A 19259-nucleotide genomic window follows, 5' to 3' on the forward strand; every position below is an offset into this window, starting at 1 on the left:
ACCCTCTGATAGATATGGCCAAGAGAGCAGTCTCTTTAAAGGCTCCGTTCTGAATTCTCACTCTGTGATAAATGAATTTTAATTAAGAGAAGATGGAGAAATGTAATGAATGATGGTATTATTTTAATGACCAGAGAATAGAGACGGTGTATATAACGTCTAGTCAACCTTAAAGCCTTCTCCACAATGTTTCTTTCAGGGGAGAGGAAGGGCACCTACAGAAACAAACTGATCTCTAGACATAGACGGCGGTTTCGGACGTTTGAAAAGCTCCTGAGAACGTCGATATATGCCTTCCTCTGTGCTCAACTCCCAAAAGAAATGTCAAATGGTTACCTAGCACTGGGAGCGAACTCGTGATGCTCAGAGCCAGATCACCCCCTCATTAGACCACTGAGCCACCTTAACCACTCACAACGAATACCTAAACTTAACCACTCACAATGAATACCTAAACTTAACCACTCACAATGAATACCTAAACTTAACCACTCACAATGAATACCTAAACTTAACCACTCACAATGAATACCTAAACTTAACCACTCACAATGAATACCTAAACTTAACCACTCACAATGAATACCTAAACTTAACCACTCACAATGAATACCTAAACTTAACCACTCACAATGAATACCTAAACTTAACCACTCACAACGAATACCTAAACTTAACCACTGACAATGAATGCCTAAACTTAACCACTCACAATGAATACCTAAACTTAACCCTCTGAGTTGTTTCTGTTTCAACCCTGTACCATACAGAATCAACCCTGTAACCACGTGGAATCAATGCGTAACAACAGACGTTTATCCATAATACGTTGAATTTCGACAGGAAACAATGAGCTCTTGTTGACAGAAAACCCCAGGCAGTTCCCTTATCCCCTAGCCTAGTAGGGACTTCCTGTAGATTAAAATAATTACATGAACTCCTTTCAAATATACAAAAGTGGGAAAGATGGTGAACTATCTAGGGTGTATGTGTTAGGGGTTGTTTCTGGATGGGGCCAAATCATCTAAGAATGTTTCCATGTTATTGTTCTCTTAAAGTCCCATAGTGTGTCCAGTGGGTCTTATTCCATGTTATTGTTCACTTAAAGTCCCATAGTGTGTCCAGTGGGTCTTATTCCATGTTATTGTTCACTTAAAGTCCCATAGTGTGTCCAGTGGGTCTTATTCCATATTGTTGTTCTCTTAAAGTCCCATAGTGTGTCCAGTGGGTCTTATTCCATATTATTGTTCTCTTAAAGTCCCATAGTGTGTCCAGTGGGTCTTATTCCATATTATTGTTCTCTTAAAGTCCCATAGTGTGTCCAGTGTGTCTTATTCCATGTTGGTTTAATGCAGGGGTGGGCAACTCCAGTCCTCCAGAGCCTGATTGGTGTCACACCTTTTCTCCAACCCTAACAAACACAGCTGATTAATCAAATGTCATTCTGAACTGAAGATCATGATTAGGTGATTATTGGAGTCAGGTGTGTTAGCTGGAGCTGGGACAAAACTGTGGCACCAATCAGGCCCCCGAGGACTGGAGTTGCCCACCCCTGGTTTAATGTGTCCTGTGTTCTGAGTGACATGATGTGTTGACTGTGAACACAGCAGTGTGGTCTCTGGTGTATGGGGACTGATGTGTTGACTGTGAACACAGCAGTGTGGTCTCTGGTGTATGGGGACTGATGTGTTGACTGTGAACACAGCAGTGTGGTCTCTGGTGTATGGGGACTGATGTGTTGACTGTGAACACAGCAGTGTGGTCTCTGGTGTATGGGGACTGATGTGTTGACTGTGAACACAGCAGTGTGGTCTCTGGTGTATGGGGACTGATGTGTTGACTGTGAACACAGCAGTGTGGTCTCTGGTGTATGGGGACTGATGTGTTGACTGTGAACACAGCAGTGTGGTCTCTGGTGTATGGGGACTGATGTGTTGACTGTGAACACAGCAGTGTGGTCTCTGGTGTATGGGGACTGATGTGTTGACTGTGAACACAGCAGTGTGGTCTCTGGTGTATGGGGACTGATGTGTTGACTGTGAACACAGCAGTGTGGTCTCTGGTGTATGGGGACTGATGTGTTGACTGTGAACACAGCAGTGTGGTCTCTGGTGTATGGGGACTGATGTGTTGACTGTGAACACAGCAGTGTGGTCTCTGGTGGCTGTATGTTCTGTCAACGCTGGTTGGCCAGGGATGAGTGTCTACTCCACTGAACCCATTTAAGGGATGCTTTCAGTCTTCCTGCTGTGGAGATGGATACAGTCACTGGACATGGAGATTGGATGAGGGTTCCTTGACCATGTGGTTATTATCTGTGGTGGGGGGTGATGTTCCACTCCGTGTGTGTGTGTGTGTGTGTGTGTGTGTGTGTGTGTGTGTGTGTGTGTGTGTGTGTGTGTGTGTGTGTGTGTGTGTGTGTGTGTGTGTACATATTGCCCTATCAATGCATCCCTGTGTTTAGATAATGTGTCCTCCTTACTGTTTATTGTGTAAATGTGTCCCTTCATGTTGGCAGAACTCACAGCCAAATGTCTCACATGGCGGCCTTTATACCGGCCATCAGCCAATGGAAACCCAGAATACAGCGTTCCGGGCATGGTTTAACCAATAGGATAGGAGATAGGTTGGAGGTGTTACGTCACACAGTTCTGGAACAGGGACAGTAAATAAACACACATATGGCCTCTCAGTTTAAGATCAGCCAATAGTAACAGGAGAGATGGCCTGTCTGGTCATGGAGCAGCCAATGAAAACATAGGGATTTTACACACCTACACCTGTCCAGTGGATAACAAGGGTTGGGTCCTTTTCAATTATCGTCACTTCAGCAAAGGAATGTAATATAATTCCTGAACACGCGCAAACACACACACACACACACACACACACACACACACACACACACACACACACACACACACACACACACACACACACCTACACACCTGATATAAGTGACATTACACCCGCACTCTCAAAATAATATATAAATATGGTTTCACCATATCTCAGGTTTTAAATGCCCTTCAATGTCTATAATTTGGAGAACGGATAAAGGCAGACGTGTCTGATAGTGTGGGAAATGCCCATGAGGAGAGAGGGAATATTCTGTCACCTGTCACACTGGAGAGAGGTCCTGTACCGGCGCTGCGCGCTCACCACACGGAGCCACGCGGATTCAGCGGGAGTAGGTTATGCTCGTGCTCCTGGGAAGACGAGATATTTGGCACCGCGCTGCCTCGGTGTGAGCCGCTGTAACCTGGCCAAGAGTCTGCTAACACAACGGCTTTATAGAAACATTACCACGGCCCGGGAATGACAGATGAACGTGAACAGAGCAAGCTTTGGATATCCGGGGTCTGATGTTGATTAACTAAACGACATTTGGTTATCATGGAACAATTTCAGGTAAGATTTAAAGGAGCTCGGGCAAGTGTATCCTAATATAAGCGGGTATCATAATGAATAACGCTTTGTTATTCATTTGAAGTGTCTTACTTTGGGGCTGTGGTGGTGCGTTATGATAAGTCTTTCAACGTTAAATAACGGTCGAGTTCACTTGACATGTCTGTGATTAGTCTTTAGGATCTAGAGAGCGGGGAGACAACTCGTGAGCAGCCCTAGCAACGGGGGATATCTATACTGGGCGATACCTTCACAAGCCGACTAAACTGCGACGTATAGCCGAGCGGATAGTCCAACATGTTCAGAAAGGAGCAATGTGCTCTAGTTATGGCGTTTGACCAATCAGCTCCCCTATAAATATAGTCGCAGATGAGAAAAGAACGTGTCCAGATAATATACTAGTGCAGGGTGACAGCCAGAAAGATCAGGCAGCGCGTTTATCAGCTACCCCCATAGCGGAGAGACGCGCCCGAGGCCCGCGCCGGGGTTGGCTCCAGGGCTTCCTCCGCGGCAGCCAGTCCGGTTGTGGACCGAGGTCAACTTAGTTTTATATTGGATATTGGGTGGATATTCGGTTTTCTCTACTCAATAGCTATTGAACCAAGCGTTCAATGATGCATGACGCATGCCTATTAAAATGGTATATTCTGAATCAGGGATGGATGGAGAACAATCCACACATTTGTTTACTGTTAAAAAAAACTAATCTACAAAAAAGGATTGGATTGTTCTCCATCCACCCCTGATTCAGAATATATATTTTTCATAGTCATGGCCTGCTTGGGTAAATAACTATTGACGAGAGAAATCCGAATATCCACCAAATATCCAGTATAAAACTAATTTTACCATGGTCAGCTGTGGCACCTTTGGTACTGGGCCAATGCCAACACAGGGGCAGTAAACAAAGTTCCCCCCGTCGGTCGGTGCCCGCGGCTGGACTGACAGTAATTGTAACACAGATTTGTGGTGGATTACGCAGCGGAGCCCCAGCTGTGCCGTGTCGTTTAGTGTGCACACTGTGTCGCGCTCAGCACGCAAATTCTTTTTCTATAGCCTTTTTAGTGCATGACAACGAGCAGCAGCCGTGTAAGATAAATCTCCAGTAGCATAATTGGATGGAATGATACACGGTGAAGAGAAGGAAGAGAGAGGTCCCGTTTAACATTCCCTATAATATGTTTTCATGGCCTATTTAGGCTATTCATTCCATGCCAAAGCTATTGTAATTTGTTTCCATCATCAAATAATAATTTACCAATGAATTTCAAGGAGAAGCCAATATGTTGCCCACAAGTCACTGAGGTTTTGCATGTTATCATTTAGTTGAGCTTCGGCCCAAAGTATGTTGTCTAGCTAGCTGTGGTAGTAATGTAGAGACTAGCAGTCTATGAATAATATTACAAGTCCCCTGAGATCCAGGTGCTGCTAGATTGGTTTACCGGGTCGGATCAGCCCCAGTCACCTTGTTATCCACTTTGTACGAGGGCGGATATAATCCTTCCCTATTTCGTGCACTACTTTTAACCAGAGCCCTATCAGCCCTGGTCAAAAGTAGTGCACTATTTAGGGAATAGGGTGCCGTTTGGGATGTAGCCCTACTACCTTTACTGCCCTGCCCGCGCTCAACCACGGAGAGGAACAAACGTGCCACCGCAGATAACGGCTGGACTGGGCCACTTGTCACGGGTGGCGGGCTCCTCGGGACCACCCGGAGCTAACCCCTCCATTTTATTTCTTCATGTTATGACCTTTCAGTTGTCAGGTAGGATAACCACTCTGATGCTCATCACGGGACAGTAACGGATAGGCACAGGATTGCGAGGACGCTCTCCGTTGAACTGGTTAGGCTAGATGTTTTTGCAGGTGCGTGGTTGAACTATCATTTGAAGGTGTGTGTGTGTGTGTGTGTGTGTGTGTGTGTGTGTGTGTGTGTGTGTGTGTGTGTGTGTGTGTGTGTGTGTGTGTGTGTGTGTGTGTGTGTGTGTGTGTGTGTGTGTGTGTGTGTGTGTGTGAGAGAGAGAGAGGAGTAGTGTGTTTCAACAGTGCTGCTGAAGTGCTGTATAATTCTATTCAGTCCATTATGTGTAGTGCATTTGAACAGAGTTTGCACTTATCCAAAGTGCACTTCCCTGGAGTTGACTGCATGTAATTACATGAGGTTGTCATGTGTCCGTGGGTTCAAATGACGTTGAGGTGTGTTGAGGTACACTACTAGCCAGAGGACTCATTAGGTTTCAGTGACTTAACTACATGTGGTTGGTAAACTGTGAGGAGATGTCTTTAAAGGTGTATGTGTGGTTGGTAAACTGTGAGGAGAGATGTCTTTAAAGGTGTATGTGTGGTTGGTAAACTGTGAGGAGATGTCTTTAAAGGTGTATGTGTGGTTGGTAAACTGTGAGGAGATATCTTTAAAGGTGTATGTGTGGTTGGTAAACTGTGAGGAGAGATGTCTTTAAAGGTGTATGTGTGGTTGGTAAACTGTGAGGAGATGTCTTTAAAGGTGTATGTGTGGTTGGTAAACTGTGAGGAGAGATGTCTTTAAAGGTGTATGTGTGGTTGGTAAACTGTGAGGAGAGATGTCTTTAAAGGTGTATGTGTGGTTGGTAAACTGTGAGGAGATGTCTTTAAAGGTGTATGTGTGGTTGGTAAACTGTGAGGAGATGTCTTTAAAGGTGTATGTGTGGTTGGTAAACTGTGAGGAGAGATGTCTTTAAAGGTGTATGTGTGGTTGGTAAACTGTGAGGAGAGATGTCTTTAAAGGTGTATGTGTGGTTGGTAAACTGTGAGGAGATGTCTTTAAAGGTGTATGTGTGGTTGGTAAACTGTGAGGAGAGATGTCTTTAAAGGTGTATGTGTGGTTGGTAAACTGTGAGGAGAGATGTCTTTAAAGGTGTATGTGTGGTTGGTAAACTGTGAGGAGAGATGTCTTTAAAGGTGTATGTGTGGTTGGTAAACTGTGAGGAGAGATGTCTTTAAAGGTGTATGTGTGGTTGGTAAACTGTGAGGAGAGATGTCTTTAAAGGTGTATGTGTGGTTGGTAAACTGTGAGGAGATGTCTTTAAAGGTGTATGTTCCAGTGGCTGTGCTCATTCTCAAAGGTTGAAAACATGAACACTAGAACTTTCCGTCACCTCCGTGCAGCTGATGTTGTGTTGGAATGTCAGAGTAATAAAGTAGTAACGAGCTTCTTCACTCCTCAATAAACATGTGAGAATCAAAATAAACCCTCAATTGTTGCGTCTCTAATAATAATACTTTTGGGGTTGCTTATATTTGTCCTGTCACTTTTACAAGTGTGTAATGGAAAAGTGTTTTCTTGCACATCCCAACTCCCTCGGAGACACCCGCAGGGAGTGGGACCACAGCCATGGCTCATTGTCCAGCACACCTGGAGCAATTGTGTTTAAGTGCCTTGCTCAAGGGCACAGTGACAGGTCTTCACCTTGTCGGCTCGGGGATTCAAACCTACAACCTTTAGGTTACTAGCCTAATGCTCTAACCTCGAGCTGTGGTCTGTGTAGGTCTGTATCTCCAGGTTAGACTGAGCTGTGGTCTGTGTAGGTCTGTATCTCCAGGTTAGACTGAGCTGTGGTCTGTGTAGGTCTGTATCTCCAGGTTAGACTGAGCTGTGGTCTGTGTAGGTCTGTATCTTCAGGTTAGACTGAGTTGTGGTCTGTGTAGGTCTGTATCTCCAGGTTAGACTGAGCTGTGGTCTGTGTAGGTCTGTATCTCCAGGTTAGACTGAGCTGTGGTCTGTGTAGGTCTGTATCTCCAGGTTAGACTGAGCTGTGGTCTGTGTAGGTCTGTATCTCCAGGTTAGACTGAGCTGTGGTCTGTGTAGGTCTGTATCTCCAGGTTAGACTGAGCTGTGGTCTGTGTAGGTCTGTATCTCCAGGTTAGACTGAGCTGTGGTCTGTGTAGGTCTGTATCTCCAGGTTAGACTGAGCTGTGGTCTGTGTAGGTCTGTATCTCCAGGTTAGACTGAGCTGTGGTCTGTGTAGGTCTGTATCTCCAGGTTAGACTGAGCTGTGGTCTGTGTAGGTCTGTATCTCCAGGTTAGACTGAGCTGTGGTCTGTGTAGGTCTGTATCTCCAGGTTAGACTGAGCTGTGGTGTGTCTCTGTATCCAGCCAGATCAGCCAGTCAGTGAGATAGAGGCCAGGGGAATTCCTTCCCTTTCCTGGTTGATCCGGTCTGTCTGGCGCTGCAGACGGATTGAGCCGTGAATCCTGGTCAGATGAAGCAGGCTGTCTGGGAAAGCGCTGATTGTATTGACACATGGCTTATTGTCCTGCGGCTTCAGTCCCCTTCTGCATCCCACTCCTCAGGCTGTAAACCCTAACACTGCTGTTAATGTGATACACACACACTGGTCCCTTCCCTCAGCGGGGGTGGGAGATGATGGGTGTGTGTGTGTGAGGTCTGTGTCAGTGTGTGTCAGTCAGTGGAGGCTGCTGAGGGGAGGACGGCTCATATTAATGGCTGGTGTGTGTGTGTGTGTGTGTGTGTGTGTGTGTGTGTGTGTGTGTGTGTGTGTGTGTGTGTGTGTGTTTAACTATACTAGAAGTCCCCATAAGAATAGTAAACCAACAAAAAGTTGACCAACTGGGGACATTCTGTTGGTCCCCACAAAGTCAAACGCTATTTCTAGGGGGTTTAGGGTGAAAGTTAGAATTAGGGTTAGGTTTAGGTTTAGTGTTAGGAGCTAGGGTTAGTTTTCAGGTAAGGGTTAAGTTAAGGTTTAGGGGTTAGGTAAAATAGGATTTTTAATGGGACTGAATTGTGTGTCCCCACAAGGTTAGTTGTACAAGACTGTGTGTGTTAGAACTGGTGACTTGTTCATTAGCCTTCCACCCACCCACTCTCTCTCCCTCTCACTGTGTTGGAGCGGCGATGTGCTGGTCCTGCTGAGAAAGGCCTTGCCCCCCCACCTTGCTGTTCCCCTCTAGCTACTGAAGGCATCATTACAACTCAGAGGGGGTGTGTGTGTGTGTGTGTGTGTGTGAGAGAGAGAGTGCATGTGTGTTTGTGGGCATCATATGCTACTGTATCTGTATGTGTGTGTGTGTGTGTGTGTGTGTGTGAAACGTTTGCTTCTGTGTGTGTGTGTGTGCGTTTATGTGTGTACACGCCTGCTTGGTGTGTGTGTGTGTGTGTGTGAAACGTTTGCTTCTGTGTGTGTGTGTGTGTGTGCGTTTATTTGTGTACACGCCTGCTTGGTGTGTGTGTGTGTGTATTATTTTAGTGTTTTTGCCTCAGTATGCGTTTTTCTGTATGACAGTGTATCAGAGTGAGAGAGAGGCGAGGGAATTCCATGTCTCTCAGATGGATCCTTTGGCAGCCATTGCTCACTATTAGCCAATGCCAAACTCTACGGCGGGGAACTAAGAGAGAATAGACCAATGGGTATTTCAGTTGCCATCTGTTGTTAGCATAAAGATTTCTTTAATGTGCACTTAAAGCAGGAAGTAGAAAGCTCCTGAAATGCCAGATTTTTTTAGTTTCAGGTCCCTAATTGCTTATAACCGATGATGGAGGTTAGGCTGAACCTTTTTATGTTTTTATATTCAGCTTTTTCTACTAAGCTGCTACGCTTATGGGCTTTTATTACAGTTAAGGTGGGGTTTTATTATGTTAGTGTGTGTGTGTGTGTGTGTGTGTGTGTGTGTGTGTGTGTGTGTGTGTCAGGTACAATTGTGCAACACATTAAAGCAACACGTATGTCCTAAGTGCTTCCTTGATCTTTCTAATCAGCTCATATTTTATATATGCACTGTACACGCGCTATAGGAAACATGTACTGACTACCACTGTGATATGTGGTTGTCCCACCGAGCTATTTTAACGATGGGTCCACTAACTCTAAGTCACTCTGGATAAGAGCGTCGGCTAAATGACTCACATGTAAAATGTTATAGCCTGACCTGCTACCATCCTGCTAGGTAGTGTTAGACACCACCTCTATGAGATCCAGACTCCACCCAAATCAGAGGAGATGGCTTGCTGTAGGCTGGCCCGGTGAGAGCGTGTCTTTGCCATACACTTCAGTTCAGCTTAAGCCCTTTCTCCTCACCGCCGCCTAGCAAGGTCAGTCTGAATAGAGACTCCCACTTCAGGGTAGAAGGAAGCCTCACACTCTATTATAGTAGAACCAGTTTCATAAGGATTGAAGATGACCGAGGTGCCAGGCTCTAACAAGGTTCTGCTCTTAAGAGAGTGGAGGAATGAAGGCTGTTCTAATCTACTGTATTCTAGTATCAGTATCCTACAGTATTCTACAGTATCCTACAGTATCCTACCATAAAGAGAACTGAGATTCCGAGGCTCTATTCTGAGTGTGGTGGAAGGACGGCATAATCAACAGCAGGGATGGGCAACTGGCTGCCTTCCGAAGGCCCTCAGATCACCCCCCCCCCCCCAAAAGAAATCAATAGTCATTAAAACTCGTTTTTCAACCACTCCACAAATTTCTTGTTAACAAACTATAGTTTTGGCAAGTCGGCTAGGACATCTACTTTGTGCATGACACAAGTAATTTTTCTTACAATTGTTTACAGACAGATTATTTCACTTATAATTCACTGTATCACAATTCCAGTGGGTCAGAAGTTTACATACACTAAGTTGACTGTGCCTTTAAAAACAGCTTGGAAAATTCCAGAAAATGATGTAATGGCTTTAGAAGCTTCTGATAGACTAATTGACATCATTTGAGTCAATTGGAGGTATACCTGTGGATGTATTTCAAGGCCTACCTTCAAACTCAGTGCCTCTTTGCTTGACGTCATGGGAAAATCAAAAGAAATCAGCCAAGACATCAGAAAAAAATGGTAGACCTCCACAAGTCTGGTTCATCCTTGGGAGCAATTTCCAAACGCCTGAAGGTACCACTTTCATCTGTATAAACAATAGTACGCAAGTATACACACCATGGGACCACGCAGCCGTCATACCGCTCAGGAAGGAGACGCGTTCTGTCTCCTAGAGATGAACGTACTTTGGTGTGAAAAGTGCAAATCAATCCCAGAACAACAGCAAAGGACCTTGTGAAGATGGTGGAGGAAACAGGTACAAAAGTATCTATATCCACAGTAAAACGAGTTCTATATCGACATAACCTGAAAGGCCGCTCAGCAAGAAAGAAGCCACTGCTCCAAAACCGCCATAAAAAAGCAAGACTATGGTTTGCAACTGCACATGGGGACAAAGATCATACTTTTTGGAGAAATGTCCTCTGGTCTGATGAAACAAAAATAGAACTGTTTGGCCATAATGACCATTGTTATGTTTGGAGGAAAAAGGGGGATGCTTGCAAGCCGATGAACACCATCCCAACCGTGAAGGATGGGGGTGGCAGCATCATGTTGTGGGGGTGCTTTGCTGCAGGAGGGACTGGTGCATTTCACAAAATAGATGGCATCATGAGGAAGGGAAATTATGTGGATATATTGAAGCAACATCTCAAGACATCAGTCAGGAAGTTACAGCTTGGTCGCAAATGGGTCTTCCAAATGGACAATGACCCCAAGCATACTTCCAAAGTTGTTGCAAAATGGCTTAAAGCCTCAAAGTCAAGGTATTGGAGTGGCCATCACAAAGCCCTGACCTCAATCATATAGAGCATTTGTGGGCAGAACTGAAAAAGCCTGTGTGAGCAAGGAGGCCTACAAACCTTACTCAGTTACACCAGCTCTGTCAGGAGGAATGGGCCAAAATTCACCCAACTTATTGTGGGAGGCTTGTGGAAGGCTACCAGAAACGTTTGACCCAAGTTAAACAATTTAAAGGCAATGCTACCAAATACTAATTGAGTGTATGTGAAATTCTGACCCACTGGGAATGTGATGAAAGAAATAAAAGCTGAAATAAATAATTCTCTCTACTATTATTCTGACATTTCACATTCTTAAAGTAAAGTGGTGACCCTAACTGACCTAAGACAGGGAATTTTTACCAGGATTAAATGTCAGGAATTGTGAAAACTGAGTTTAAATGTATTTGGCTAAGGTGTATGTAAACTTCCCACTTCAACTGTATATATGTACAGTACCAGTCAAAAGGTTGGACACACCTACTCATTTAAGGGCTTTTCTTTATTTTTATTATTTTCTACATTGTATAATAATGGTGAAGACATCAACACTATGAAATAACACATATGGAATCATGTAGTAACCAAAAATGTATTTTATATTTCTTCAAAGTAGCCACCCTTTTATTTTCCAACAGTCTTGAAGGGGTTCCCACATATGCTGAGTACTTGTTGGCTGCTTTTCCTTCCCTTTGTGGTCCAACTCATCCCAAACCATCTCAATTGGGTTGAGGTCAGGTGATTATGAAGGCCAGGTCATCTGATGCAGCACTCCATCACTCTCCTTCTTGGTCAAATAGCCCTTACACAGCCTGGAGGTGTGTTTTGGGTCATTGTCCTGTTGAAAAACAAATGATAGTCCCACTAAGTGAAAACCAGATGGGAGGGTGTATCACTGCAGTGTGCCTTTAATTATCAGTAAATCACTGACAGTGTCACCAGCAAAGCACCCCCACACCATCACACCTCCTCCTCCATGCTTCACGGTGAGAACCACACATGCGAGATCATCCGTTCACCTACTCTGTGTCTCACAAAGACATGGTGGTTGGAACTAAAAATCTAAAATTTGGACTCATCAGACCAAATGTCAGATTTCCGCTGGTCTAATGTCCATTGCTCATGTTTCTTGGCCCAAGCAAGTCTCTTCTTCTTATTGGTGTCCTTTAGTAGTGGTTTCTTTGCAGCAATTCGACCATGAAGGCCTGATTCACACAGTCTCCTCTGAACAGTTGATGTTGAGATGTGGTTCTTTCTTGAACTCTGTGAAGCATTTATTTGGGCTGCAATTTCTGAGGCTGGTAACTCTAATGAACTTATCCTCTGCAAGAGAGGTAACTCTGAGTCTTCCTTTTCTGTGGCGGTTCTCATGAGAGCCAGTTTCACCATAGCGCTTGATGGTTTTTGCGACTACACTTGAAGAAACTTTCTAATAAGTTTTGCTTATTCAAATAACGAGATGACGAGTTGATTATTTAAATCAGCTGTGTTGTGCTAGGGCAAAAACCAAAATGTGTCCCCCTTGAGGTCCCCAGTACTGAGTCTGGCAAACGCTGTCCTACACTATTATCCAACTCACCCACCCCAGGTTGTCTGACTCAGAGCAGGGTAAAGACAGGAGAAAGAGTACTGGTAAAGTAGCATGCTTGGTAACACAGCTTTTGGGAGGCTTCCCCCTGAGTCTCTGCCCCCCCGTTAAACCTGAGTCAGAGGACCTGGGGATAGGCTCCTGTTTTATTCTGTAGCTGGGAACATGCTTTTAGACACAGGTGCTGCTCTTTTGAGTGTGTCTCAAAAAAACAGAGAGACAGACAGAATGATGAGAGAGAGAGAGCGAGAGACAGAGAGACCGAGAGAAAGGGAAAAGATAGAGAGAGAGAGACAGAGTATTTGTGAGTGTCTTTAACCCTGTGGGTAGCAAAAGTGCAGCAGAGGCAGTGGATTATCAAGATGATGCAGAAAGAAAGCTGTGTCAAAGGGAGAGATGGGGAGCGAGAGAAACAATGAGAGAAACAGAGAAAGAAAGAGGTAGAGAGAGAGAAACAATGAGAGAAACAGAGAGAGAGGTAGAGAGAGAGAGAGAGAAAGAAAGAAAGAAAGAAAGAAAGAGGGAGAGAGAGAGAAACAATGAGAGGAGAAAGAAAGAGTTAGAGAGAGAGAAACAATGAGAGAAACAGAGAAAGAAAGAGGTAGAGAGAAACAATGAGAGAAACAGAGAAAGAAAGAGGTAGAGAGAGAGAGAGAGTAGTTGGTCTGAGTCAGTCTGTCTCTCGGTCTCTTGGCTAGAACCAGTGACTGAATGACGCAGATCCTTTCCAAACTTCTCTCCTCAGTGAACTGGTAGGCACTCTAAAGGAAGCTGTTATTGAATCATCTGTGGTTGAAAGACTTGGAGAGCTGGCGACATTTTCAATTGAAACCAATTGAAGGGAAATGATTTTAGGAAGGGGAGAACATAGCTATCACAGAGCTATCACAGGCCACAGAGATAGGACAGTAATAACTTGATTTCTATGGACTACTTTCTCAGTCTGCTCTACTGCTAGCCTGGGTACCAGCCTGATTGTGCCATCATGCCACTCCTTGTCATGATGTGGCTACCCTACTGCTACCCTACTACTCTCCCTCAGACAGGTCTCAACCTTAACCCTTTTAATAAGATGGTATCTACTCTCCCTCAGACAGGTCTCAACCCCAACCCTTTTAATAAGATGGTATCTACTCTCCCTCAGACAGGTCTCAACCCCAACCCTTTTAATAAGATGGTATCTACTCTCCCTCAGACAGGTCTCAACCCCAACCCTTTTAATAAGATGGTATCTACTCTCCCTCAGACAGGTCTCAACCCCAACCCTTTTAATAAGATGGTATGTCGTCTCCTTTAGACAGGTCTCTGGAGGCTAAATGTCCTCAGTGGTCACTGAATCTGAGTGAATAAGAAGTCCCTTAGTGACTTTTGTTCTGTTTTCCACATGACTGTTTAGTAGTAGAGATGTCAGAGGTGATGTCATACTGTTTAGTAGTAGAGATGTCAGAGGTGATGTCATACTGTTTAGTAGTAGAGATGTCAGAGGTGATGTCATACTGTTTAGTAGTAGAGATGTCAGAGGTGATGACATACTGTTTAGTAGTAGAGATGTCAGAGGTGATGTCATACTGTTTAGTAGTAGAGTTGTCAGAGGTGATGACATACTGTTTAGTAGTAGAGATGTCAGAGGTGATGTCATACTGTTTAGTAGTAGAGATGTCAGAGGTGATGTCATACTGTTTAGTAGTAGAGATGTCAGAGGTGATGTCATACTGTTTAGTAGTAGAGATGTCAGAGGTGATGACATAGTGTTTAGTAGTAGAGATGTCAGAGGTGATGACATACTGTTTAGTAGTAGAGATGTCAGAGGTGATGACATACTGTTTAGTAGTAGAGATGTCAGAGGTGATGTCATACTGTTTAGTAGTAGAGATGTCAGAGGTGATGACATAGTGTTTAGTAGTAGAGATGTCAGAGGTGATGACATACTGTTTAGTAGTAGAGATGTCAGAGGTGATGACATACTGTTTAGTAGTAGAGATGTCAGAGGTGATGACATACTGTTTAGTAGTAGAGATGTCAGAGGTGATGTCATACTGTTTAGTAGTAGAGTTGTCAGAGGTGATGACATACTGTTTAGTAGTAGAGATGTCAGAGGTGATGTCATACTGTTTAGTAGTAGAGATGTCAGAGGTGATGATATACTGTTTAGTAGTAGAGATGTCAGAGGTGATGTCATACTGTTTAGTAGTAGAGATGTCAGAGGTGATGTCATACTGTTTAGTAGTAGAGATGTCAGAGGTGATGTCATACTGTTTAGTAGTAGAGATGTCAGAGGTGATGTCATACTGTTTAGTAGTAGAGTTGTCAGAGGTGATGACATACTGTTTAGTAGTAGAGATGTCAGAGGTGATGTCATACTGTTTAGTAGTAGAGATGTCAGAGGTGATGTCATACTGTTTAGTAGTAGAGATGTCAGAGGTGATGTCATACTGTTTAGTAGTAGAGATGTCAGAGGTGATGACATACTGTTTAGTAGTAGAGATGTCAGAGGTGATGCAGCGCGGCCACAGACAGAGACACACGGAGTAGACAGATAGACTCAATACATTTGAATCAGCTGTCCTCACTCTTAATTTGATTGCATCTGGTATTGATCTCAGTCGGGACAAAGCCAAGTTCATTGTCATTTTAAGGGGATTGTTACTGGACTGGGCTGTTGTTACTGGACTGGGCTGTTGTTACTGGACTGGGCTGTTGTTACTGGACTGGGCTGCTCTCCCCTTACCCCTCCTCTCCTCCACACACACACACACACACACACACACACACACACACACACACACACACACACACACACACACACACACACACACACACACAACCTGGAAGAGGCAACCAGAAAGGGTAGGGAGACCAAAATAACTCTCTTAGCCGGTCTGGAGTTATGAAGAACATAAGTAGATATCTTTATTGGCCTTTCAGTTCTGTGCAGCTTTTAGTTTCAAGATTCTAAGGCACATGTGTTCAACTCAAGGTCTGCAGGCCGGATCTGGTCTTTGAGCCCGTTCAATTCAGCCCACAAGTTAATTTTCTTGTTGTTGTTGAAAAAAATGATTTCAATCAATATCTATAGTCTCTTCACTCTGTCCAGCTTGATAACAGTCATCTATAGTCTGTTCACTCTGTCCAGCTTGATAACAGTCATCTATAGTCCCTTCACTCTGTCCAGCTTGATAACAGTCATCTATAGTCTCTTCACTCTGTCCAGCTTGATAACAGTCATCTATAGTCTGTTCACTCTGTCCAGCTTGATAACAGTCATCTATAGTCTGTTCACTCTGTCCAGCTTGATAACAGTCATCTATAGTCTGTTCACTCTGTCCAGCTTGATAACAGTCATCTATAGTCTCTTCACTCTGTCCAGCTTGATAACAGTCATCTATAATCTCTTCACTCTGTCCAGCTTGATAACAGTCATCTATAGTCTGTTCACTCTGTCCAGCTTGATAACAGTCATTTATAGTCTGTTCTGTCCAGCTTGATAACAGTCATCTATAGTCTCTTCCCTCTGTCCAGCTTGATAACAGTCATCTATAGTCTTTTCACTCTGTCTATCTTGATAACAGTCATCTATAGTCTGTTCACTCTGTCCAGCTTGATAACAGTCATTTATAGTCTGTTCACTCTGTCCAGCTTGATAACAGTCATCTATAGTCTCTTCACTCTGTCCAGCTTGATAACAGTCATCTATAGTCTCTTCACTCTGTCCAGCTTGATAACAGTCATCTATAGTCTGTTCACTCTGTCCAGCTTGATAACAGTCATCTATAGTCTGTTCACTCTGTCCAGCTTGATAACAGTCATCTATAGTCTGTTCACTCTGTCCAGCTTGATAACAGTCATTTATAGTCTGTTCTGTCCAGCTTGATAACAGTCATCTATAGTCTCTTCCCTCTGTCCAGCTTGATAACAGTCATCTATAGTCTCTTCACTCTGTCCAGCTTGATAACAGTCATCTATAGTCTCTTCACTCTGTCCAGCTTGATAACAGTCATCTATAGTCTCTTCCCTCTGTCCAGCTTGATAACAGTCATCTATAGTCTGTTCACTCTGTCCAGCTTGATAACAGTCATCTATAGTCTGTTCACTCTGTCCAGCTTGATAACAGTCATCTATAGTCTGTTCACTCTGTCCAGCTTGATAACAGTCATCTATAGTCTGTTCACTCTGTCCAGCTTGATAACAGTCATCTATAGTCTCTTCACTCTGTCCAGTTTGATAACAGTCATCTATAGTCTGTTCACTCTGTCCAGCTTGATAACAGTCATCTATAGTCTGTTCACTCTGTCCAGCTTGATAAAAGTAATCTATAGTCTGTTCACTCTGTCCAGCTTGATAACAGTCATCTATAGTCTCTTCACTCTGTCCAGCTTGATAACAGTCATCTATAGTCTCTTCACTCTGTCCAGCTTGATAACAGTCATTTATAGTCTCTTCACTCTGTCCAGCTTGATAACAGTCATCTATAGTCTCTTCACTCTGTCCAGCTTGATAACAGTCATCTATAGTCTGTTCACTCTGTCCAGCTTGATAACAGTCATCTATAGTCTCTTCACTCTGTCCAGCTTGATAACAGTCATCTATAGTCTCTACACTCTGTCCAGCTTGATAACAGTCATCTATAGTCTGTTCACTCTGTCCAGCTTGATAACAGTCATCTATAGTCTGTTCACTCTGTCCAGCTTGATAACAGTCATCTATAGTCTGTTCACTCTGTCCAGCTTGATAACAGTAATCTATAGTCCCTCCACACCCTCCGGATCTCTGTGAAGGCCAGATGCTGTAAGGTATAGAAGCAGTTCTGTAGCAATATGAGGTAGTTATTATCTCCTCTTGGCTACAGTATCTATTACATCATGGAGCTCTCTCTGTCTCTCTGAAGTTTGAAGCTGATAACTGATAAATGGACTCTGTTAGAAACAGTGCTTCTGTGTGAGTAGACTTTGGTGTGGCTCTAACAACCTTGCAGTGTAAGCACTGTGATTTCTCTAGAGACACTCTGATAGGCAGACTGATAGACATCATTACTTCCTATTCTGACTCACTCACTTCCTGCTTCCTGTGGCATGGACATTCTGAGAGTTCTATTTAAACTGACTGAACACCCTGACCTGGTTCTGGTCAAAAGTAGTATACTATATAGGGAATAGTGTGCCATTTGGGAAGTAACCTTAGTGTTGATGTTATCAGCCAGACTAGAGTCAGCCAACAAACCACCAACACAACACTGCTAGCATGAGACAAGACAGCAAGAAACATCAGTTAGTATGTAGCCTTTTGGCTGAGAGAGGCAGAGAAAGGCTGAGCCGGCTGGCTGGTTGACTGGCTGGCTTGCCGGCTGGCTGACTGACTGTCTGATTGGCTGGCAGGCTGCCTGGTTTAGTGGCTGTGTTCTCTCTGCCATAATAAGGGTCTGTCTACGGTTCAGCCTCTCAAATGAAAGCACTTAAGCTGGAGTGGCCAGGAGAACTCAGCCAGCCCAGCTCTACCAAGCACAGACAGACAGACAGACAGACAGACAGACAGACAGACAGACAGACAGACAGACAGACAGACAGACAGACAGACAGACAGACAGACAGACAGACAGACAGACAGACAGACAGACAGACAGACAGACAGACAGACAGACAGACAGACAGACCATCTTAATACAGCCAGAAACACAGTAACTAACACACACATATGCATGCTCCCATAGATACACACACACACAACACACATGCACACGCGTGAGCGCACACACACAGACACACAGACACCAGGGAACGACCCAGGCCCCTCTTATCCCAACACACAGACACCAGGGAACGACCCAGGCCCCTCTTATCCCAACACACAGACACCAGGGAACGACCCAGGCCCCTCTTATTCCAACACACAGACACCAGGGAACGACCCAGGCCCCTCTTATCCCAACACACAGACACCAGGGAACGACCCAGGACCCTCTTATCCCAACACACAGACACCAGGGAACGACCCAGGCCCCTCTTATCCCAACACACAGACACCAGGGAACGACCCAGGCCCCTCTTATTCCAACACACAGACACCAGGGAACGACCCAGGACCCCTCTTATCCCAACACACAGACACCAGGGAACGACCCAGGCCCCTCTTATTCCAACACACAGACACCAGGGAACGACCCAGGCCCCTCTTATTCCAACACACAGACACCAGGGAACGACCCAGGCCCCTCTTATTCCAACACACAGACACCAGGGAACGACCCAGGCCCCTCTTATTCCAACACACAGACACCAGGGAACGACCCAGGCCCCTCTTATTCCAACACACAGACACCAGGGAACGACCCAGGCCCCTCTTATCCCAACACACAGACACCAGGGAACGACCCAGGCCCCTCTTATCCCAACACACAGACACCAGGGAAACGACCCAGGCCCCTCTTATTCCAACACACAGACACCAGGGAACGACCCAGGCCCCTCTTATCCCAACACACAGACACCAGGGAACGACCCAGGCCCCTCTTATTCCAACACACAGACACCAGGGAACGACCCAGGCCCCTCTTATTCCAACACACAGACACCAGGGAACGACCCAGGCCCCTCTTATTCCAACACACAGACACCAGGGAACGACCCAGGCCCCTCTTATTCCAACACACAGACACCAGGGAACGACCCAGGCCCCT

General features: G+C 44.8%; 1 protein-coding gene across 8 annotated transcripts in view; it reads left to right on the forward strand.

The window, feature by feature from the left end:
- Positions 1-19259, forward strand: part of dmd (dystrophin) — a 390547-nt gene that overhangs the window by 26422 nt on the left and 344866 nt on the right. Inside the window, exon 1 of one of the 8 annotated variants that reach the window (XM_045698260.1) lies at positions 3146-3411. The exons of the other annotated variants lie outside the window; for them this stretch is intronic. The gene's annotated coding sequence lies outside the window, so the exon portion shown is untranslated. Of the gene's footprint in view, positions 1-3145; positions 3412-19259 lie in introns of those variants that run through there. 8 annotated transcript variants of the gene reach the window in all.

Source organism: Salmo salar, chromosome ssa16, assembly GCF_905237065.1.
Source record: "Salmo salar chromosome ssa16, Ssal_v3.1, whole genome shotgun sequence".
Classification (NCBI taxonomy): Eukaryota; Metazoa; Chordata; class Actinopteri; order Salmoniformes; family Salmonidae; genus Salmo; species Salmo salar.